We start from the raw sequence: 24,243 nt of genomic DNA, 5'->3' as shown, positions 1-24,243 counted from the left end.
CACTTTGGCCAATCCACTCATGCTGGCCCGCAATCTTCATCCATCTGAATGGGAGCATGACAGAGTGGCCTTCTCCCCAAACCTCAGAGCTTCTTTGATCCTTTAGAAGGTTTAGAACAAGACTTAGAGGTTCCTCTCATAATATGGTCACTGGTTAACCACTGGCGACCGCATTTTACTCTCTGATGTTGCCTTCAGAGCTCATTGCAGCTGGCTGATGGTAAAGGTTTGGCTCAACAAAAGTCTTTGTAGTGTGGCAGGTTGCACAAAAGCAGGGAATGTCCCGTCACTGCCCCCCGAAGCGCCTTTCTTATCAGGAAAACTGATTTATATGACAACTTTTGATTGTTACTAAGTTGCATGGTCATCTCTGTGTGCGAAATGTTTGTGGAAGATGGGCGTGGGCATTTGAACACAACTCAGCAGTCATTTGACTCACGCAGTCACATTTGTTTGTGATTTTAGGTTGTTGTTTGTTAAAGGATCTTAATTTTGTTTGCAATTTTATGTTAACTGCAGCATTTATTAAGAAAGCTGTCAAAGTAAGCAACATTTTGCAGAGTAGTCTGCTGGGTAACAGAGCGTCAACTCCAGCCCTAAAAGATAGTTATGCCACCAGCTTTTCTAAGGCTGGGTCACATGTTGAGGTGGGCTATGGCTGATTCTTCTATTGGATTGTGCTTAATTTATTAATAGTTAAATACTTCCCTGGCCAGACGTGGCTCAGAGGCCGCCTGTTCACAATCACTGCATTACATCATCTCCTCATTTAGCAACCTTATTAAGTTTGTTTGCTCTTTATTGTTCCTAAGTTGTGCACAGACACTGAAAGTATGTGTCCACCACGACAGTGGCTTTTGTATTTTCAACACAACCAGAGAATTTGTGTGTGTATTTTTTAAGACATTAGTTGATCTTTTTTGGAATAATTTCTGTAATACCAGAACTTTGATTGAACACATTTACTCACCAGTATCAATAATGCATTGGCATTTATAAGATCAAGTTCCATCCATTTTCTGTACCCACTTAACCATGTGGGTCACAGGGAGCTGGTGACCAGTACGTTACAGGAGACCACAAGACAAACAACCATTCACACACATTCACTCCTAGGGCCATTTTACAATCACCAATTAACCTATTGTGTGTGTTTTTGGACCAGAGTACCCAAAGAAAACCCACACATGTACAGGGAGATCACACAAACTCCACACAGCAGGACCTGAGCTGAGATTTGAATCCGGGGCTATCTTGCTGTGAGGCAACAGTACTAACCACTGATCTATCATGCAGCCTCTATGAGATCAAGCTGTCACAGTAAAAACAAGTTTCTTGCAAATTCCTATAAACCTGCTGTTTTCAAAGAAAACATTCACAGCACAAATACAAAATAACCACAAGTTGTGGTTTACATTCCTATTTGTGAACGTGTGTATAAGTAAAAAAAAAAAAAAAAAAGATGTGTTAAGTTTTGTCTTTTTTACTTTTATTTTGGTTGGAAAGTGTAAAGAAGACAAAGCAATTTCAAGCCAAGAGACTTCCTCCTACCAATGCAATGTTACTTGCACAAAAACACATCTGTGAAATAGAATTAGAACAAGTGTTGGTTAACATCACAGTGTGAAACTGTGCACCCACAGAGAAAATCATGATTCATTCAGTAAGTATGTGGTGACTGTCTACTCATTGACCAAGGACATCCTGCCTGGTTTAGTTCATAGGATGAAGACTTACACATCAGTGAGAAGTGCACAACGTTTGTTAGTGAATCATGCCATCAATTATCAGTTTGTGTTTTTCACACCCTTAAACAACCACACAGCGACGGCTGTAAGAAACTGTAAAACTTTCCTTTCACTTCATTACCTTCATCAAATATTTCTATTCTGACTTATGTTTTTTTTTTGTGCTTTTATTTCATATTCTGTACTTTTGCTTCTTTCTGCCCTCCCTTCAGTAAATTTGTTGTGTTACTAATTTGGATCTTTTTCTACAACCCCAGTTCCAATGAAGTTGGGACATTGTGTAAAACAAACAAAAACAGAATATGATAATTTGCAAATCCTTTTCAACTTATATTCAATTAAATACACTACAAAGACAAGATATTTTATGTTCAAATAGATAAACATTGTTTCTTTGCAAATATTCACTAATTTACTCTTTACCTTCGTCAGGGTCCTTGATAGGGCATTGGTTGTTTGCCCAACCAGCGTGCATGTGTTTTGTGGCCTTGGAGAAGGCATTCGATCGTGTTCCCTGGTGTACCTGGTGGGATGTTGTCAGGTTTTCAGATATACCCAAGCGAGCAGTTCGGCCACAGACAGACGCAGGAGCCAGCAGGTAACGGGAAGTGAATTTACAGTGTCAGGGATATATACAGAAGGGAACCGGAACCAGGACCTGAGGAACGGAGAATCAGGTGAGTATGGGATCATGGAGGAGAGGAACAGCAGGTATGGCACAGGTAATGTTCTGAGTGATATTTCTTACTGAGCAGGCCAAGTCCAAAACACGGAAGAGATGACAGAATTGATCCTCGCCCAGTGATGGTCCGATGTAGGTTCCAGAGAGCGAAGTCCAGGTGAGGTGAGTATTTCCCGAGTGCAGGTTAGGTGATGATTATTAGGACGACTGACCAGTCTTTGAATCCAGGAGGCGATGGTCGCAGGAGCAGGTAGGTTCTGTTGCGCAGGGAAGTACTTCACTTGGCGGCAGGCAGTAGAAAACAGACCAGACTGGTTCCAGACAGCGGGGTATCCTGAACACAGGTTTTGCAGATACAAAAAACAAACTGAGATCACAACAGGGAGTACACAAAAACACAGTTAAGTCTCTCACAGGCTCTGCACGTTACCGAATGGTAAACAATGCTCCAGCGCTGATCTGGTCCTCACTGCAGCCTTAAGTACTCCTCCAAGTCCCATCAGCTTGATCAGCCACAGGTGTGAGAGGCGTGGTGATGAGGCCTCCATCACCAGCTCAGGAGACGCCCACCAGGAAGTGCTCACACACACAAACCACCAATCACCACAGATGTGCTCTGTGAGGATGGGAGTCTGTTACTACAGGTCAAATAGTCTCTGTACAAACGGTGCAAGAGTCTGGTCCACATTGCCAGCAGTAAGTCAGATGTCTTCAGGATGAGAGTTGAACTTCACCAAGGCTGCTGGTTGTCACCAAATCTGTTCATGACTTTTATGAACAGAATTTCTCAATGCAGCCAGAGCCTTTGACTTGTTTTTTTGGCTACATTTAGCTAGTTTTTGACTTCTTTCAGCTTTTAGCCAGCATGTTGGTACTTGGGCTTCTAGCTTGCCTTTTGGTAGTTTTAGCTAACTTCCTTCTGCTTTAGCCTTTTGCTTCATACAGCTAGCCTTTGTATTTTTCAAAGTGTGGTTCTGTAGAAAACTTGTGAAGATATTATCCAGGATAATAATTGTTTAAAACCTTCCACAGAACCTCACTTCAGAACATCTAAACTCTGCAAAAAGTAAAGAGTCAAACAAGAAGAGACATAAATGTATAATAAAACTAATTAAACAGCTTTATAACAGGGGTGTTTTAGCATTTTGGTGGACAAAAAATTAGTAAATCAAACAAACTATAAAAAAAAATATAGGCCTTATTTTTAAATGGGAAAAACCGGAGCTCCCGGGGTAAACCCAGTTCAAACATTTGTTGAGCTGTTTTGGTATTTCACTAATTACTTTTATCTAAACAGATTTTACAGTAGTCCCCCCATAACTAGTTTGATAGTCATGGTTTTATGGCTTTTTGTTGATCTAGATTTCCCTTTTTTTCCGTGCTAGTACATTATTAAAAGTAACTTTGGAAGTAACTTTTTTTCAATCCTTACAAGTTTAACTGAAACAGGTACATTCCACAAAACCGCTGCACTAACTGTGCCTAATAACACCCAGTGCCAGTTGTTGCTTATATAGTTACCGAATTTGTGAAAATATCTCTCAAGTTTCGATTTTTGGAGAAAATTTTGAAAAACCTGAACGACTGCCTCAGTTAAAGGTGCATCTGACATCAACATCAAACATAAGTTTTCAGGATCATCTAATTTGAGCAACTCTCCTAAAAGACTTATTTCTACATCATCCACTATATCTGAACAAAATTCAACGTTAATGTCTTCAACATGTGGCCAGAGTTTCTGACAAAGCTGAATGGCCTTTTCATCATAGACTTTGGTCTTAGGTAAGTTAATTTTCTCCAAAACCACAGAAGTAAGCTTTGTAGCTACTGAATAAATCAGAAATTTTTTGCTTTCTTGGCTGATATTCATCATTTTCTGTCAAAAGAAAGATTTAAATTATATATAAAAAGATAACCAACCTTTACCGTTCGCTGATCCGTCCTGTGTCCTGTGTGAACAGAATGTTATGAACTGAGAACACATCAAAGGCAATGGAAGGAGCTAACTGATGACACCTAATGATGTCATCATCTGCCTTTGTGACATCAGAGTGATGTCATCAGCCTTAGTAAAGTGAATTTGAGCAGTCAATGATGCAAGGAAAATTGCCTATTCATGTAAAATTTGTATGTTTATATGTGTACCNTATGTTTCCCTCCTTTTCTGCTTCCTCCCCCAGCTCTGCCCAACACAACAATCCCTTCCTGTTTCCTGAATCTTCTCTTCCAGCCCCCCCCCACACACACACACACATATATATACAAACAACCTACACACTCATGTATATCTTCTAGAATTGCGCCGCTAAAGGTGGCTGCATGTTGGAATAGCTCTATTACATTCATTCAGAGATATTGCTTTTGAAAACTTAATTCCTCTTTTTTTTCTTCATGTAAATCACTTTTTTTGGATGATTATTTCCTCTGGTATTGAATGCTGTGCAGCTGGAAGCATTATTACTGAAATCTTTTTGCTTTTGGACTATTTGTTATGATGCGTAACCATAACAACAAGGTGGATTTTTTTCCCCCAATCGGGAGCAGTTGATTAACATCTTTTACTCTTCAGTGTTAAATGTGGAGAACCCTGAAGTCCATTCATGGCCAGAACCAAGCAAACTGCCCGTAAATCCACTGGAGGTAAAGCTCCCAGGAAGCAGCTCACCACCAAAGCTGCCCGCAGGAACACGCTGGCCACTGGTGGAGTAAAGAAGCCTCACCGCTACAGGCCCGGTACCGTAGCTCTCAGGGAGATCCACCACTACCAGAAGTCCATCGAGCTGCTCATCTGGAAGTTGCCTTCCCAGCATCTGGTCTGGAAGACCACCCAGGACTTCCAGACCGACCTGTGTTTCCAGAGCTCGGCCTTCATGGCTCCGCAGGAGGCCAGCGAGGCTTACCTGGTGGAGCTCTTTGAGGGCACCAGGGCCAAGGACACATCTGGACAGACCGCTACAAGAGATCCTTCCTGCCTACAGTACTCATCATCAACTCTTTAACGAAACCAGGATTATGAGCTACAACATTTAATTTCCCTTTGTATTTTTGAATTTAATTGAATATACATTCAATATATATATATATATATATATATGTGTGTGTGTGTGTGTGTGCGCGCACGCCCGCCTGTGTGTAGTTTGAATCTTTAAATAACTCACCTTGGCCTTGAAAATAACAACACCTCAGGAAACCTTCTGATGGAGCACAAACAAGTTCTCCATGCTGAAGTTTTATGAACACACTCAGGAGGTGTTTTATGCTCTACCTGTTGTTACAGTAGCACTCTTTTAAAGATTACAGAGTGTACTCTAGCACCCTTTTTATATGTAGCAATTTATTATGTCAGCTATAGCGCCCACACTGTGATGTATAGGCTGTCTGTTCATTAAGCTGAGTCATTTTACTGGAGACTGAATGAGAAACACAAAGTAATTACAAAAGCTTATTGTCTGCCAAGTATGTGCCTGGTAAAAAAAAAAAATAATAATTTGATGGAAGAAAAAATGAATAACACTTGACAACCTTTTAAAGTGTTTAGTTTGGAAAGTAACAGGGTAATTTAAATTATAAAGAAGATAAGAAGGCAAAGATTGTTGTTTCAAAAGAGGAATATTTTGTTATCTCCACCAAGGAGGTTATGTTTTTGGTGGCGTCTCCTTGTCTTCCTGTCAGTGGACAAGATTACTCAAAAAGTTATGAACAGATTTTAAGGAAATTTTTAGGAAAAGGTCAAACATGGTAAAAGAAAGAAGTGGGTAAACTTAGCTTAAGCATTTAATTTAAGGGCACATTAACAGTTTAAATGAGAACAATATTGAGTGGGTTTTTTCAATGTTTTTTTTATTAAGTACCTTTAACAGTTGCCTTTTGATTTACAAGCTAAGAGTTAATTTTATTAGTTAATTATGGTTTTCTATTTTCTTTTTTTTCCTCTCGAATAACTTTTATAATGAAAGCATTTTAAACTAGACTCACTCAGGGAGCGCAAACCTCCACCAAAGCTACAGTGTGATTAAAAAATTGGATCATAATCTGGATCAGCAAAAAAAAAATATTAACCCATTGTTTTTTTGTGACAACCTCAACATTTCCTGAAGATTTCCTCCAAATCTGTTCATTAGTTTTTATCTGATCTTTGCTCACAGACAGATAAACAAACCAACAGACACAACCGGACACAGAACTTCCTTGGAGGAGGAATCAAAAGGGTCACATGCAGGAGCAGCTGTGACCTTGACCTTTGACCCCATGACCTGGAAATCAACGGTGATCACCACTGACCTAAGAGGTGTCAACTGTGCAGTTTATTTTCCTCTGTTACATGGTTGCATAGTCACCTGTGACCTTGAACTTTGACCGGATCAACACTAAATTTGAATGACTTGTTCCTTGTACCATGTTTGACGTTTCCTGAAAATGTCATGAAAATTCATTAATATCTTTTTGAGTAATCTTGTCCACAGACAGGCAGGCAGGCGGGCAGACAGACAGACAGACAGACGCTAATGAAAACATAACCTCCTTGGTGGTGGTAATAAGGTAATAAATGTCTGTTTATTGGGATGTTTTAGCAAGGCTCAAAGAGGTGGGCTGTCAGAGCAGTGGTGCTTTCTCCATAAATACTGGGATCTGAAACAGCACTTTTGTAAATTACTTAGCAGGTGATTGCATTAAGCTTTTACTGCCAAACATCACAATTAAGCATGAGCTATTCAGTAGCTACACAGGAGTCATTATGACTGCTACAACTAAATCTCGCCTGTAGCTGCTATTCTGAGATGCTTTGAAATGTTGGTGTTTTAGCCACATTGGGATACCTTAAAGTTGTGATCCTAAATGAGAATCCAGCTGCCTTACAGCAAAACACCCACAGCTTGCAGGGTTTTGACAGAAGAGAAAACATCTTGAGAAAGTAGAATGATTTTTTTTTTTTTTTTATGTTTTTGCAAATATGTCCCATGAAAGCACTCTCATTCCTATAGTGGCCAAACACACACACTGTTTTCCTACCAAGAAAGAATTAGCAGCTACTTGCTGTAGTAAATCCCATGTAAATCTAGCTCATGATGCACTGGGCCCAATAAAAGTGATCCTAACTGTGAGGACCACTGCCAACTCTTACAGCAGCAGACCTCACAGTTTATTCAGCCCTGACTTATAAGAAAACTCTCCAGCACTCTACCACCCGTTGTTTAGCATTACCAGTAGAAGCCCACACATGGCAAGCCTGCGCTGGCTCTCTCACACTGGTTTCCCAGCATCATGCCACTGTGTGATTCCACTGGGGAACATTCATCTATGTTTCCTTCTGCTGTTGAATGTGGAAGTAAATAGTTTCCAACCAGACAGGCACTGCTAAACTGTTTTTGAGGGATCACCAGACCATTGATGATTATGGCTTCTGAGCCTACATTTACACTGAAAAAATTATCCAGTCTCAAACTGTTCATAGCAATGATTCTGTCTGATGTAAATGTTAATATGGAGCCAACACACAAACATGTTTAGCCTGATAAGGGTTGCCGGGAAGCTGCAGCTTATCCCATCGGTTGTGAGACCATTGAAGGACGAAGACAGAAAAATAAAAACACACATAACAATATAAATCCGGTAGCTGTGAATACACCAAAACAGTCTAAATTGTAAAGGATTTCTTAGACCCTCTTCAAAATGTTTTCGCAGCCTCTTACTTTAACACCAGATCATTCCATTTGTTTTATCTTGTCATTATTGTGTCTGTTTACGCTTTCCTGAACAACTGAAAAATGTGATGTAAGGTTTTATTGTACATACATTAAAGCACCAATTTAACTAAATAATGCCCAGATGCCTTTAACATGTCAGCACAGTACTACTTGTATTAGCTGGTAATGCCTCATTGCTATTTTAGATCTAATAACTTGTGCTCTTTTCCCTTAGTCAATTTTCAGTGTTCTGCCAATCATAATTGTTAGGATCTGTGCCTTTTGGGTAACTTTATGGTAATCTTTTGTGTTAGGTGTTTTTGATTATGTTCTGTTTATGAGATCTGTTTGCTTCATGGGTTCTGTGTGTTTCTGAGTTATCTGTTTCCATCCTTGTGTTCAGTTTTGTTCCCTGTCTTTTCATTTGTGATGTTTGGTTTTACACCCTGTGTTGTCTGCCACCTTCTCCCTCAGTCTGTACTTTTCCTTGTCAGGCTGCCACACCCATCTCCCCCTGTTTCTAGTTTACAATTAGTCACCTGTGTCCAATTCCTCATCAGCCCCACTCTATATATTCTGGTTCTTTGCTTTCTATTGCTACTGGTTCATTATTCCAGTTCAAATCCACCAACAAACCTGTCAATAATAGAAATATATGTAGGTTTGTGCATTAAACTTTGTTACACTATATTTATTTGGTTTTATATATAACATATAACTTTTGAAAAGGGTGCACACAAGACTAGCTGTTAATGTTGCAAATACTCAAACTTGTTCCAGGATTGTTATAAAACGACTCACCTTGAAGAAATGATTTAAATGAAAGTAGCATTCCTTGACAGGATGCATATTGCAGTCCAAAGTTTAAAACAAAGATTTTACTTGATCTGTTTGTGCTCAGAGTATATGCTGGGAATGAGTCTCACGTGTTACTACTGAATATAAGTAAAAGTTAATATCTGTCAAACTGGCTGAGTTACAGCCATCCAAGTGTTTTCTAATGTCACGAAAGCTTGTATGCTATGGACAATAACTCAAAAAATTAATGCATAGATAGGCCTTTAATTAAAGCTGTCAGTGGTGTTTTAGCCCTGAGTGACAGATTAGTTTGTGGATTTACTTAATAAAATGTGAAGTAAGACAAGTTAAGATTTAAAACTTCTGTGCTTCTGTTCAGTTCAAAAGTCTGATAATTTTCAGATTTTTGCATGTAAGAATTAATAGTTCTAACACATCTTTGGTAAAATAAATACATTTGATGTAGCCCTTCTGAAAGCCTGAAAACAAACTAACGTTTTGTCTTTACAGATACAGACTTTAACAGTTTAAATGGTTTCTCCAGTTTAAACACATTCATCCTGAAGTAGTTTTTTTTTTCAACCCATTAAGACCTGATGCAACATAGAGGTACACTCATTCCTGTGTGTACTGGGAGCCTTTAGTCTTAATAGGATAAATGGCGCCATTATTAAAGACATGCTTCTATAGTTGATGGAGTGTTTTACCACCTATAATCTGCAATTACAAGGATTAGAAATAAACATTTCTGGATTTCAGAAGAAAATGAGTCAGAGAATCTGACAGACTCTCTGACTCAGATGTTTGCTCTGTATGTACATTATGTATTATGACTCGATCCATCCGTGGAACTGCTTGTTCCTTTTGGGTTCATGATAGCATTTTCCTCCAGGTCAAGAAAGGAGCCTCAGCCACTCCCAGGCCAGCTAGAAAACACGATCACTTCACTAAGTCGTGGCTCAATAGTGGGTCCTCCTCCCAGCTGTAAACCTCTGTAATCTCACTTGATGTCATACTGAACTTTCCAGTTACTTAGAAACACTCTTGAGATTTCTAAAGATGCACAACATCTTACATTTGTTTCATTTTTAAAAGAAAACCGTGCCCATCATGTCTCTGTAACATTATTTCCAAGCTGACAAATATTCAGCTTGTGTTCAGATCTGCTAAAAATCAGAACATTTAACAGCAACATTTAAAGTAATTAAAGTAATTAACATCAAACAAACAAACACCTTACAGAAATTACAAGCAGGTTACAAAATTGTGTACTATGTCTCCTTTTATACAAATTCTTACACTGACTACTGTTTGTTGGGCAGCTGCTCTCTTGTTAATTTCCCTTTTCTTGTCAGGAGTGTAAGATTATTTGGCTTCTCAGGTTTTGTGTTTTAAAGTGTGTGTATGTTTCCCACCTGCTGTATACACATGTGTCTATAGAAGGAAACGGTGTCCTCTCTCTTTCTTCAGATGTGGTGCCGAGGAAGCTTTCCAAAAAGTTCAGCCCTTTGAGAGTTTGGCCTCGGGGTGACCGTGAGCAGATTGCCACTGTGGTCGGAGAGGGGAAACCTGGCTAAAAGAAAACCTCCCATGATGGACTGGGTAAAGCTAAACCCAAATTCCTGTTGAACAACACAGTGCTGTTAGAGCTCCAGGAAGACACATTCATAAGTACTCATTTTTCGTTTCTGTTAATGTTTTTTTCCTTTTTGTCTTCGAGTGATTTGCCTTCAGCGACCCCTTTTAATCTTTAAGACAATTATCCAACAGTGCGCGTATCATATCCTGATAAATTCAGTATGTGCCATATCCAGAGAGACTTGTATTCAGAGAAGAAAGTTTCCCACTCCTGTACTAGCAGTGAACCCTTCAGTAAGTGTAACACACACTCCTCACTGGCTGCTTATTTAACATCTAAAAAAAACAACTAAAGCTGATTAAAGTTTGTGTGTTTTAGTACAGTCCAATACTGTTTTAGATTCACACTGCCGTGGTTTAATCGGCATAAAATTTATTCTCAGACTAAATAAATCTGAAAGGTAAACAAGTATAATTGGTTGTAAATGCTGGAGAGATGTTGACTGGAAGTCATGTGTCCCCCTCTGAGTTTTCTAAATAAGTGCATTCTGCTTGGAAAAAGCAAATTACATCAGGGAGGCCACTTATTTTTGGAGCTTACTGGACTTTTTTGTTGTTTTGTTTTTACTTCAAAGCAGTTTCAGTCATGTTTACCTACTGGCTTAAATGCCAAAATCTTTGGCATTTAAGCACAGGCATCAAACAGGCTACGAACAAACTTGTCTTTTGCTTCTTATTTTCAGCCAGTATTTTATCTAGATTTTTTTATCCATCCATCCATCCATCCATCCATCCATCCATCCATCCATCCATCCATCCATCCATCCATCCATCCATCCATCCATCCATCCATCCATCCATCCATCCATCCATCCATCCATCCATCCATCCATCCATCCATCCATCCATCCATCCGGTTTAATTACTACCAGCCCTTATAAATTTGTACTAATTATTACTTAGCCTTGGTAAGGTCATAGGTGGTATTCCATCTCAGGTCAGCTACCCTCATATTGAGTTTATTGGGCTTTTCTTTGAGGTTTGGTTTCCAGAATTGAGCGGTGGGGATGGTGATGTTTCCCTCTTGACTTAGTGTTCAGGCTCCCGTTTGCTGTGGCATCTTTGTGGTACCTACTATATATCTCTAAATGTTACAGCAGATTTTTCTTGTGATTGTTGGTACACTAACAAAATTGTTTTTTCAGTCAATCTGGACATTGAGTTTTGAAGTTTCCATACTTTTTCAGTTTTTCCCACATCCTTCCAATGGTCCTCCTCATATCCTCGTATCAGTCCAAGAGTGTTAAGTTCTCTGCCCTCATTCATCAATGTCTTGTTCCAGTAGCCAGTTTCTCATCAGTGTCCTGTTTTCCCAGACCATGCTAATTTGTGCTGTCCGAGCCGGCATAGCATCACTTCTGTGTTATCATTTCTTGCTCATTATGCACCAAGAACGCAGGTGGCTGGCTGTACTGGGGTTTGAACCCCTGATCTTCCAAAGACATAAATACCACTATACCAACTCCAAAAAAAAGGATTATTGACGTCACCAAGTTGGCTCTTGTGTACCCCACTACTTGACTAACACAGGTCACTTCAGGAGGTGTTTTTTTTTGTACAAAACATTACAATAAAATAAATGTATACAGTCCGGCTGTAAACTCAAGTTACAAATAGTTACTATCAACCAATAGAAAGAAAACCTTTAATATTAAACATTGCATTGCAGTGAGAATGTTTGGAGCTACAGGATGAACCTGAGCCTGTCTGTAAAAAGATGGAAGCGACACTTCACGAGCGCATTTTAACACAGAACACACTCACCTTTTCTGATAATTATCTTTATCACCCACTACTCTTCTCCATGTACAGCTCACACACACACCACCTCTCACATGCAGACACATCAACAGACAGGCCTTTCCTTTCAGCTGAGCTAAGAGCCCAGTGCTGGGAAAGCCTAGAGGCATCCTGCAGAGAGCCGGAAAACATGCTGCTGTTTCAGGGCCCGTTTGTCATCTTTTCCAAGGTAACCAGAGACTGCAGGAGATTAACTGAGTGGAAAATCCTCACAGAGATAATAATGGAAAAAGACAAGAAGTCAAAAAGGTTGACTCAAGTGGAAACCCTAGTGTCAAAGTCCAGATTTTGTCATTTTTGGAATAAGGATGCTTGACATTAAATGCAAAATAACTGGATGATTCTATGTAAGTCAATGGAACTGAAAAAGTATTAAAAATGACCAGAAGCTGATTTCCTGGGTTAAATGTTCAATTGTTTCAGATGTACAGAAAGTTAGCTCTTTTCTTGTCAATTCTTACAGACCTGGAGCTAAAATGGCATTAAAAACCTTTTCAATTTGAGTTTGATTGATCTCTTTTCCTACGAATGGAAATTGCAGCTTCCTTGTATTTCACTATAAGTTGCAATTAAATCTTAGTCATGCAAAAAAGAAAAACAAGTTTTAGGGATTGTAACATCTGTCAGTTCATTAAGACTCAACAACTGAATAAAAACATAGAAGATATATCTTTCTTGTCTGTGGCAAAGTTTGGAACTTAATTTAGATCAAAGCTTCATTGTATCTTAAGTAATTGCTTGTAATTTGTGATTTGTGTGTAAATTAGCAAAATATAACAAGCCAAAATTTAATCCTAAAATGATGATCAGGTTTAAAGTATTTGAACCCTTTACCTAGAAGCTACATGGTAGAAGAACTTTGTCTGCAGTTGCAATTTTGAGGGTTTTCCGAATGATCCCATCCACTTGGCACTCCAGTCCATCGAATGTTTCTTCCATTCCTCTTGGCATATACGGTCAGCCTCAACAGGCATGGATGGGAAGCACCAACGCATGGCCACTTTTAGTTCTCTCCCGAGATGATCTGCTGTCCAAACCTTGGCTGGGGTCACTCAAGGACTGGAAACCACGCAAGTGTTTGCTTGCCAGTTTACCTCGGGCTGTTGTGTTGTTGAAATGTAGCCACCCAGTTTATTAGGTTTCTGTGAACTCTGGAAGTGGTTTTCACCAAAAATTATTTTATATTTACGTGTACACATCCACCTTTGCCTGTTTGGTCTCCGGGCTCAGTCACAAGAAAACACCCACACACAACAGCACTGCAGTCACCATGTTTGACTTTAAGTTTTATAATAACAAAGTGATGATGGGTAGTGGCCACTCTACTGTGTTGCACTGATGGTGATTCTTCTGTGATGTTCTTTCACCTCCTCTAAGAAACTCTAGACTTTTGACACAGTGGCACTTCACTTGTTGGCAGCTGGATGGATGGATGGATGTTGTCTTGTCACAGCATCAGATGATAAAGTAAAGTACCCGCACAAAAGACAGAAGTCAAAAATGAAACAAACTGTACCAAAAAGGATAAGTTATCAAGTACTAAAAACAACAGAAACTTAGAGCAGAGTCTAACAACAGTAAACCTAAACTGTATGTTGGCAGTAACTATAGTAGACAAAATACACACAATTAATTTTTTCTAGATAGTTTGTCCATAGGTTCAAGTTTTTTGAGCCTATTGAACCTTTGGACATTTTGAATTCTGCTAAAATTCTAGTCATCTGCTACAGATCTGTGCTTTGACTCTACTTTGTCTCACATGTTTGCAGACCTATATAAACCTTATAGTTTAGTTTACAGTTTGACTCTCGTCTGTGAAATCTGCTGCCTAATTTTCTGTGTTTCAAATCACCATGTCATAAATGTAAACTGTTATATGCAGATGATACTTAACCATACAATTAACAGAGCTGGTCTTCAGTTTGTTAGACTACAAGCATCTCATACATTATGTTTTTTAACTAAAATAAAATAACAGTTTTTGACAACAAGTTCTCAAAAACTCACTTTCCAGCCATGTGATTGTTTTCAGTGATGTCTCCAGAGCTGACGTGATGTACCTTGGAGTTATTTTTGACTCACACATAAAAACAATTTTTTTTCGCCAAAAAATATTTGGCGAAAAAAATGTATTTTCGCCAAATATTTTAAGTTCTTAAAAAAATATAAGACATTTCAATGCATTTTTTTAATTTTAAGGGTAGACTATTGCTCTCCTGCTTTCACCCCATGAAGAATTCCTTTAAAAGACTCAATATGAACCAAACCACTGCAGAGAGAGCTCTGATAGGGACTATCAGGAACTCACAGCAAAGCTTTTATTTATCCAGTGGCTCTGTAAAATATGGAACAAAAATTTTAAGTCCATATCCTCCCACACAAGTCTACTAATTATCAAGCATCATTATCTCATAAGACCTCTAAGTTTTGTTTTTTCCAGAGGTGTCTCCCGTCTGAACTTTAAAAGAAGTCGAGTAAATAAAATTAAAAAGGGAGACACATCCTTTAGTTATCGGGCTTATCTCTTATGAAAAACAGACTCAGAAGGATAGACCACCATGCTGCTTTTCAGACACTGCTTTGAACTATTTTTTTGTTCCTGCTTCACATTTAGGGCCTGTGAACAGGTGTATTAAACGTTTCTCACTCTGCTGTCTTTTCTCTCTTCATATTTTTACAGGTATAAACCAATATTGCTGTAATTAACCTTGTTCATTTTTTCCCCAAAGCAGTTACTCTGGTCCTGTGCTTTTGTTTCTTAATATGTCTCCTTGTTTGTTACACTATCACCCTTCAGCTGATCGAGGCCGATGTTCACTTGAGTCTGGTTTTGTTGAAGATTTCTTCCTGTTGCTGAAGGAGATCATCTTTCCAGGCAGTCAGGATGAGGGATTGAACCGAGTTAAAAATATGGTTCATTTTATTAAATTACTTAAACTAACAACTTCTCTGACTTGATGCATTTTAAATAATAAGAAAGACAACTACTTAGCTTTAAAAGGACTTTGGCTGAATTAGAATAAAATGTCGTATTGAAGTGGACATCTGAATCAGTGTGACAACAAATAAACTGGACTGAATCGGGTTGTGTTCAATTGGGCTCAAAATGGTTTTGTTTGTAAATACCTCTGCAGTAAGTTTTGTTTTTGTCACTATGGACAAAACTTGAATAAACATGATTTCTGTTTTGATTTCTCATCCTTTAGATTAGTCTTCCACCTCTCAAACTATTCCTGAAACTTTAATAAGATAAACAGCAGGTGGAGTGAAGAACAAAAAAAAAATCTTTTAAAACCAACAACAAAAAAAATCAAATGCTTAAATTCTCATCACCACTGTGTATATCTATTTTTTTCATTTATATATTTTTATTTTCTTTGCCCTGAGAAGTAATATTTCCTAATCAAGCGTATCATGTTTTATTTTGACTCTTTTATGAAGGTGTAAAAGGTCTGAGGCCTGACGGCGCACAGTACAGTAGCTGCACAGTTAGACCATCTTTACTTTGGGTCCATGCCACTGTAGATTGTGGTCGGTGAGTAAGGCTTTCTGTGCCACGGGCTCATTTTGGATGGCAAACATTTGACACAAATACACACATTGAGCAATCCCTTTCATGAAACAAATTAGATAAACAAGGTAGCCGGCTGCTGACTCCTGCCTGTTGACTTTCTCCAACCATCACTTTTCCCCTGCTGGCGGCTAAATAATGAAAAAGCTGTAACACGCATCTCTGTAAATCAACTGTGCGCCTATTTAAATTACATCTTACAGGAAGCAGCAGTTTCCCAGCAAAGAATAGTCTGCAAGCTACTCCATTTGTTCTTCAACACGAACATAGTGAAGCTCTTTCTTCTCCGAGCAGCGATGCTTCAGTGCACCTGACTTTATGAACCTTAACAATGTTGCTGTCTTTTAACTTGAATCTGCATTCCTATTGGTGCATAGTCCACGGTCTAGTTCACAGCAAAGTTTACAATGGCTGTGAGGTTCAATATCACATTTCTTGTCCAAAACAATGCATGTCTTGTTCCAGGAACATTAATTTAAGTTTCTCACTGTCGTCTTTTGAGAAACGTTTTATCTAAACTGATTAGGAAACAAATTATTGACAAATGGTTCATTATAGTGCACTGTTTAAGTGTCCATTAGAGCTAGTCAACTCATAATAAAAATGTGTATAGACATCTTTTTAACATAGCTGTTTTTATACATATGTTATAAGAGTCATGCCTGCTGAATAGTGACAAGCTCAGGGGGAAATATGATAGGCTACGCTGTATACATTCAGTTTTTAGTGGGAAAGCACCCAAAGGAAACGACATATTTAGAGCAAGGAAATGAAAAAGAAAATAGTGATCGTTCATGACTGTTTTTCTCAACTGTGTGGGAGGTTTCCTGGTACTGCAGAATGTATGTTAGTGTCCTACAAAATGATGAAAATAGCCCAACCTGTCATCAAAAAAAAAAAGTTATCCATGCAGTTATTTAAACCGTTTTAACAATGTTTGTTGTGGTTATTTGATCATCATAGTGAGAAAGTCATCAATAAATAATAAAAACCTCTCGTTTCAAAGCTTGTCTGCTGTATTTAATAACTGATTTTGCATAATCTGTGTAAAAGACACTGATCTAATTTTAAAGCATCTTTTTATTCCTTAAAATGATAGTTCAGATATTTCTAAGTGAGGTTCTGTGGGCAGGTTATGAAGAATTAATATCTTACTTGCTGTAGATAGCTCTTTGAATGAGCTCAGTTTAGGGTTTAAATCTGATCAGTTTGACGAGCTAATGGCTAGTCAGAGTAGAGCTAGGACTAAAGAGGACTGCTGCTGTTCTAAACAACTCCAATCCAAACAAACTTTATCACAGTTCACACAAATTCAGTTGTATAAGTTTCTACACCACCAGTATATTTGCATTACATAGTTATTTACATGACGTTTTCTGTTATTTGTAAGTAGAAATAGCATTTAAAGCATCTAGTTGTACCATTTCTGATGCAGCTGGGTAATTCATTTCACAAATCTTAAAATATCCCAATCAAAATTAAACTATTTCCAGAGGGTTAAGATTAGGGTGCACTAAAATTGTTCAAAGCGTTATCTACATCAGGTAAGTTATTAATTGTTTATAACAGCTCCCACTGAACCTCATTTTAGAAGATCTGAACTATTCCTGGAAGGGAATTTATTTAAGCTGCATTTGACCCAACAGAATAATTACACTTTTGTGTTGCTGGAGTTTCGAACATGTTCACAAGAATCTGCATGACACATTTACTCTCCAAATAGTCACTGAGTTGTTGCTGATGTCTGGAACCCATGTTGAATTGACCCTTCTCAAATTTAATTCATGTGAATCAGAAAGTGTGGGAAATGTGAATCAGCTTTGGGAGGTTTCGGTGACCTTTGAACCAAAATGCAACTGACTGGAAACTAAAAAGAGAAAAAAATTGCGATCAAATTGAGAAATTATTAAAACACTTTGAGACTAAACTTTCATTTGTGTTAATGTTGCAAATGAGCTGCGGTTACAAATGTACACAAATGTGTATTACGTACCAATTCAGTGTGATCCCAGGAGAAAATTTTCATATTTTCTCAATTTTATATCTCCGATGAGTCGCAGCCCAGTGGGATCCAGGCTTTAACCCGTATGTTTCTGAATAAAACGGACCTAGATAGTACCTTAAAGAGACACCTCTCCGTCAGGGAGGCATTCAAGCGTCTCCTCGGAGTGAGCCTCGGCCCATGCGTCACTCTCAACACCACACTGTTCATAAGCCAGAAGAGTTTCCCCTAAATCATTTTCAGAAACCTCACTCGAGAAAACAAGGTGACCACATCAGCTGCTGTGGAAATCCAGGGATCCCTTTGCTGTTATTTTTTCTCTCAAGGTCAAATGTGACTCACTGTTTTAACTGGCAACACTTCCAACGCTGGACACGAAGTCTGCTGGAACCTTCAGCCTTTTTTTTTTTTTTTTTTTTTACAAACCCTCCTGGCTGTTTCTCTCTGCTACTGCTTTCTTTTCATCCTCCTTTGGGAGGGCGTTTGCAGCTCCTAACTCATCACAGCCATATCAGTGTTTCTACGGTCTTTTGAGCCTGCCCATCTCCACTCTGCATGTCGACGTTTTTTTAGGCGCCCTCGCCTCACCACCGTGTCTCTCCTGTTGAGACTTTGACATTAGCTAAATAAAGACGTGTCCACCGTGATTTCCATCCGAGGGGCGCAGGCATTGAGAAATATAAAGTATACAGAAACAAACACTCTGAGGTGGACCGCAGGAAGAGGAGAGGAGAACACGAGAAGGTCGAGACCTTTAACAAAGCAGCATGCCTCTTATGTGTCTGTGCAACAACACAGATTAAAGTGACGTGGCCAGGGTTTTCTGAAACTCTTCTGCGCCGAGGTTTACCTTATTCCACTGACATCCAGAACAACTACAAACCACAATGAACCCCCCCTTAACCTTTCAGCTTTTCTGCATGTTGTTCTCTTCTGTGTCCCTTTACAGACAATGCGAAAAAGACAAAACAAGACAATAAGAAGCTCAAACCTAACTAAACCACTATCTGAAAACTGATCAAGATAAACACGGCTTCTTAATTCTGTGTTACATGTAAAAGGAACCTGCTGGTTCCACAGAAAGCAACGAGCTTCTGTTTTAATCATTTGTTTACCATGGAGATAACCCCACCTCCCCGGGGATAAGGTTGGAGCAAAACCTGGTCTGACAGCAAAAGTAACAGTGCACTAAAGTATATGAGAACAGATTGATGGTTTGTTTGCATTGGTTTTGTCTTTTGGAGAGCACATGTAACACAATGTTGCTTCATTCTTGTATTTCTTTTAGGTTTAGATTAAAAGAGTTGTACTCAAGACAAACTGGATTTGACAAGAAAAAAGTGGGGGAACAGCTGGTACTAATTTACCTGTGAGGAAATAAGAGGAAAAAAAATACACAACTGTTTCTACTCTTAGCTAAATACGGTATAAATATATATACTGTATATATAATGGTTATCATTCAGAAATTAGTCTAATTTAGAAGGTTTTAAAACTTCATTACAATCTCACAGTAAAACATGACTATAGGGTGAAAGCACAGACTATGTATTATTGTTCAGAGACAAATTCTTATGTCCCTCCCATAGTCCATTTTTTAAACTTTTGGACTTAATGTTGCATCTAAAGCTGCATCAATCCGTCTGTCGATCTCACGCTCCATTCTTCCCCCGAGACCCCGAGATACTTAAACTCCTCCACTTGAGGCAGCACCTCATTACATTTTTAAAATTTGTTGTTAATAACAGAAATAATAACGAAAAAAAAAGAAAAAAAAATTAAAAGCCTAGTACTCCTTGATGGAATGAATATTACCCTCTGCCTTTCATGCTGGAGTTTTAACCTAACATCATCTTATGTTGAGAAACAACAGACTTGATTTTACCGCAAGAGATCTGTCAGAGCTCAAAATATACGTTGTGAATTACTCTCAGCTGCTACCACGCCAAAATGTAGCTCAGTAACTGTAAAATTGTTTGGGTTATAGCCGTTTTTTTTTGTGTTTTATTTGTTAAACAAAAGTCTTGTGTCATTGTATTTTGCAGACAAACAAACACACACACACAGGCATGCAAAATCCTTTCGCCCACCACAGAAAGGCAAAAATGATTAAGGTTAGGATTTAAATCAGCTCAACCAAGTTCAGGAAACTATCATGGCTTACGTTAAAGCAGACTAAAAATGTGGCACGTTAAAATGTAGAAATACAGATTTCACTACTTTGCTTTATTGTTTCATTTCTATTCTCTGTTTTGCCATGGCATTTGGATGAAACTTTCAAACCAGTATGTTGATTTAATTAACCAAATATAGTTTTATATCCTATATAATTATAGGGGACGAAGTAAGTCAGAAAATGTCACAGCACATTAATTACAGCGTTTAGAGAACCGAGGGCTGAAATATGCTCATGTGTCAACAAGCAGAGTTTATGAAATCCATTTCATGCTTTTCACTCATCAAATTTGTCTCTGCATGTTTACCGTCTTTTCTGCCGGTTTAGTTTCATTCGTTTGTAAAAAACAAACATGTTGAACAGGAGCTCGTTTGTCCCCTCTCCCTCATCAGCGCAACCGTTACGAGTTCCCTTTTCTACTTGTCATTTTCAAAATCTGTTATGGAAATTAATGGATTGTATTGAGATAAAAGACTGGCTGACTAACCTACAAGCAGGTCTTTCACACACAAATAATGAGCACCGCACAGCCAGAGAGTCCTTTGTGTTTGTGCCAAGAAGGTCCCATGGATGAGAACCCTAACACACCACGGCAGTAAGAGATTGTACTATCTTCCAGTAGTATGCAAACCAGCTGCAGAAACAGCACAAAGAGCCGACCTTTATATCTCTACTGCTGGCTTTTAATAATCACTTATCAGTCATGTACACCCACAACTGTCGACTCTTACTGTGACCAGATTTCTGCTTTATGACTGGATAAACACTAGAAGCTTTATGGTTTGACCCCCACAGCATGTGCACAGTTCATCCAACAGGAATTAAAATGCATAAATGTAAAAGAACTACAAACACGAACACCTCCATGCTTGCTTATCATATAGTCCTGCATTAATTAACCACCATAGTGTTTCATAGCATGATTATCACCCCCTGTCATGAGAGGTAGGCAGTCATGTAATTGCCTGTGTTTGTGTGTCTGTCTGTTAGCAAAATACCTCACAAACCATTGGGTGGATTTTAATGAAGCTTTCAGAAAATAATCACTTAACGTACTGTAAATCTGCAACTGAGGCCACTGTAAGATGGCTGCTACAACTAAATGACCTTATCAAACACACAAACAATGGCTAAAACTCTGTAAGTTTTACAAATATGAAGCTAGGATTTGGTGTGGTAGTAGTTAAGAGTCACTTCCAACACATTCTCTGAGTGCTAACAGATCATATGAGATACTTTTGGCTTTCAAGGTTTTGGGCAGTTCTTTTTTATTTCTTCGACAAAGTGAAGAATGCTGCTCATCTTGTTAGGATTATGTTCCCCTGCTGTAGCGGCAGGGAGCCCAAGTGAAGAAAATGCCAAGAAATGGATGAAAGAACGCAAAGAGTCCAACATTTTCAAACTCTACAAACGATGCTAACTGATGTCATACGTGGGAAGAAAACCCAAGACACAGAGACTTGATACCACAATAGAGCCTAAAGGTTGTAAAGGTTCCTTGATGAGCAGCATGGCTCAGTGGGCAAGGTGCTTGACCTCCAATCGGAGGGTTGGGGATTTGATCCCCACTCCCTGCTGCGTGTCAAAGTGACACTGTACCACGCACTGATATGCTTATAGGTGTATGAGTGAGAATATTAAAATGTGCTGTAAACGGTGTATTAAATATATTATTGGAAGCACTGTATGAGTGTGTGGGTGAATCTGGAGAAGCGCTATATAAATTGAAGACCGTTTAGCATGAATAATGTTCATGAATTAAACTCATTATCTCTGCTCTCATTTATACACAACTCAGCGTTGACTAAAGTTTAAAGGAGGGCTACTGTACATGTGGATTTAACACAGTGGGAATGTTGTGTCTGATCAGTGAAAGCGCCTCAATGAAGCATTGTATTTAGAGCTAACAGAAAAAAAAAAGATTTCACCTTTAAAACATTTTGACAGGCTGTTTAAAGTGGCCTAACGACTGTTGACAAGCCAAAAGCAGCCCACAATTTATGCACATACTGTAAGCCTTACAGTGTAAGGCAAGTCAGCAAAATGCGCATCCTAACCCCCCCCACACACACACACGCACACCCTGCTGCTACACTGCTGACCTCTTTGCCAAATAACACGTCAGAGAGGCTCGTCGTGAACGCGTGTTACTGTACGCGTGTAACTGTGTGTTGAAGGGCTTAAACACAAGTTTTTGTGATAGCCTTACTGTGGCGGATCTTGACCTCAGTGCTAAAAGATGAATGCCGCATGTGTACGGTTTCTTTCTTTTTCTGTCGCGATTGTGCAAGCTCCTCTCTGAGTGTGTGTGTGTGTGTGTGTGTGTGTATTCAGTCATGTTGTGGTGAATTTTGACCTCATCACAAACATTTCCGTCACACGCCTCAGAGACCCGAAGGTGGATGAGAATGTATTTTCTGATTACGTCGAGGCCTCATGCTTCTATGTCATCTGGGTAACATTTGGTCATCTCTCTGCCCTATTTTTATTTTTTGTTTTTTTTATGGACCGGACAGTGATAGAAAGACAATTGGAAAATCTGATTTGTCGTGGGTCTCCTTACGTCAGAAGTCTTATGTCAGCATTGCAGAGCTGAGATCAGTGTGTGAGTGTCCAGATCATCACTTTGACAAGAACTGGATGGTTCTTCTTTTGGATGGAAACTTAATACAATTACTATCTTTGACCCAAAGCGCAACTGTCTTAACCTTTTGGAGGATTTGTATAGAAATGTCAAAAATTAGGAAGTTAAAGGAATAGTTTACCCACTTTCAAAGCCAAAATACCACCTAAAAATGCCAGTAGTCTCAGTCAATTATTTGCATCTTCTTTGGACATCAGGATGCGTAAACAAAGACTTTGAATACATCTGTTACAAAACCAGTTTTAAGTCTTTCATCTGACTTCCCTCACACCTGAAAGTGTTTAGCAGTTGGCATATAGAAAATGTAAGCACATACAGGAGACTCCAGAGGATGAATGCTATTAGAGGTTTAGAGAATTTTGTGATTTGAAGATTGGGATTATGTGTTTTTTCCTTTTTATTTGGTTTCAGATGTGAATTAGTATGGGTCAGTTTGCTTTTTTTACTTTCTGGGGTTGCAGCAAGTTAAACAAAAGCGTTTTCTAGAGCTAATTTACTCAGATTTTGGTTTTGAAAATGATATCTAATCTATTGTTGGAATGGTGGCGGGTGGGTGGTTGGAGAGGACCATTATGTAGAAGCACAGGGCACAAAGTCACGGATTCACAACCATGCTCCACCAAGAATCCTGATACGCTGCCACCTTACTGCACTACAACCCTGCTACGGATGCTTTGTGCATGCTCAAAACTTTCACAGACCTGTCCCGCTTCATGACGACGAATAACTCACCTTGACTGACTATTCATGCTCCGGCAAATTTTTTTGTTATTTATTTAGTTTTACCTTGTACATGTGTGCTTCATTTTTAATGTGAACCTAATTGGGAATGATAACCCTAACTGTTCATTTTTAAGTTCTCACACAAATCGTTTGCAGCTGACACAGAAATAGGAAAGTGATGAGTTGGACATAGTTTGCAGGTAGTGAAAGCACTGTGGAAGATGTGCCTCAAAGCAGTGATCTATTGCAAAAAAAAAAACAGTAAAAATCTGCAGACTAGTTCCTTTCCCTGTCCGTCTTATTCAAGTAAAATTGTTCGAACGTGTAAACCGTGTCATCTGTGACGTTGTGATGAATGAGTGTGAACTGAGATATAAGGAGATCTTTAATATGTAGTGAGAGATGATATGTGTCTGTGGGTAAAAAAAAAGACCAGATGTTTGTTAAGACTCAATTTTTCAGTTTTTGCATTTGGAAGAAAAATTATTAATAGGCACAAAGTTGTTTTTTTTTTTTTTTTTATCTGCCCTACTATGAGTGAGATTGCAAATGAAACTGCAGCCATTTTGTGGTTGACAGTAAAAATGTTCTCATCAGCAGATTAAATTTAGCTCTTTCTCATCAGCTGCCCTGGAAACTTCACCAGCGGTTGTTACATCCAGAAATATTTTCTGTAATTTCAAAAGCAAGTCTTTGGATTGAGTCAGTCTCTTCGCAAATAATAGGTGCGTGTTTCCTCAGTCATAACAAAAGGTCACGTGGAGGTGTGTGTTACGT

The 24,243-nt window shown here is 38.8% G+C and overlaps 1 long non-coding RNA gene across 1 annotated transcript; it reads right to left on the bottom strand.

Moving 5' to 3' along the window:
* Positions 1-814: 814 nt before the first annotated feature.
* LOC112450316 lies at positions 815-3,039 on the bottom strand. The gene is made up of 4 exons (XR_003038890.2): positions 2,861-3,039; positions 2,497-2,764; positions 2,172-2,406; positions 815-1,581 (listed from the first exon to the last, which is right to left on the bottom strand). It is a non-coding gene; the product is annotated as an uncharacterized LOC112450316 (long non-coding RNA).
* Between the last annotated feature and the right edge of the window lie 21,204 nt (positions 3,040-24,243).

The sequence above is a fragment of the Kryptolebias marmoratus genome, linkage group LG16 (genome assembly GCF_001649575.2).
Source record: "Kryptolebias marmoratus isolate JLee-2015 linkage group LG16, ASM164957v2, whole genome shotgun sequence".
Taxonomy (NCBI): Eukaryota; Metazoa; Chordata; class Actinopteri; order Cyprinodontiformes; family Rivulidae; genus Kryptolebias; species Kryptolebias marmoratus.
Note: the sequence above shows the minus strand (reverse complement) of the source record. Positions and strands in the feature narration are given on the sequence as shown.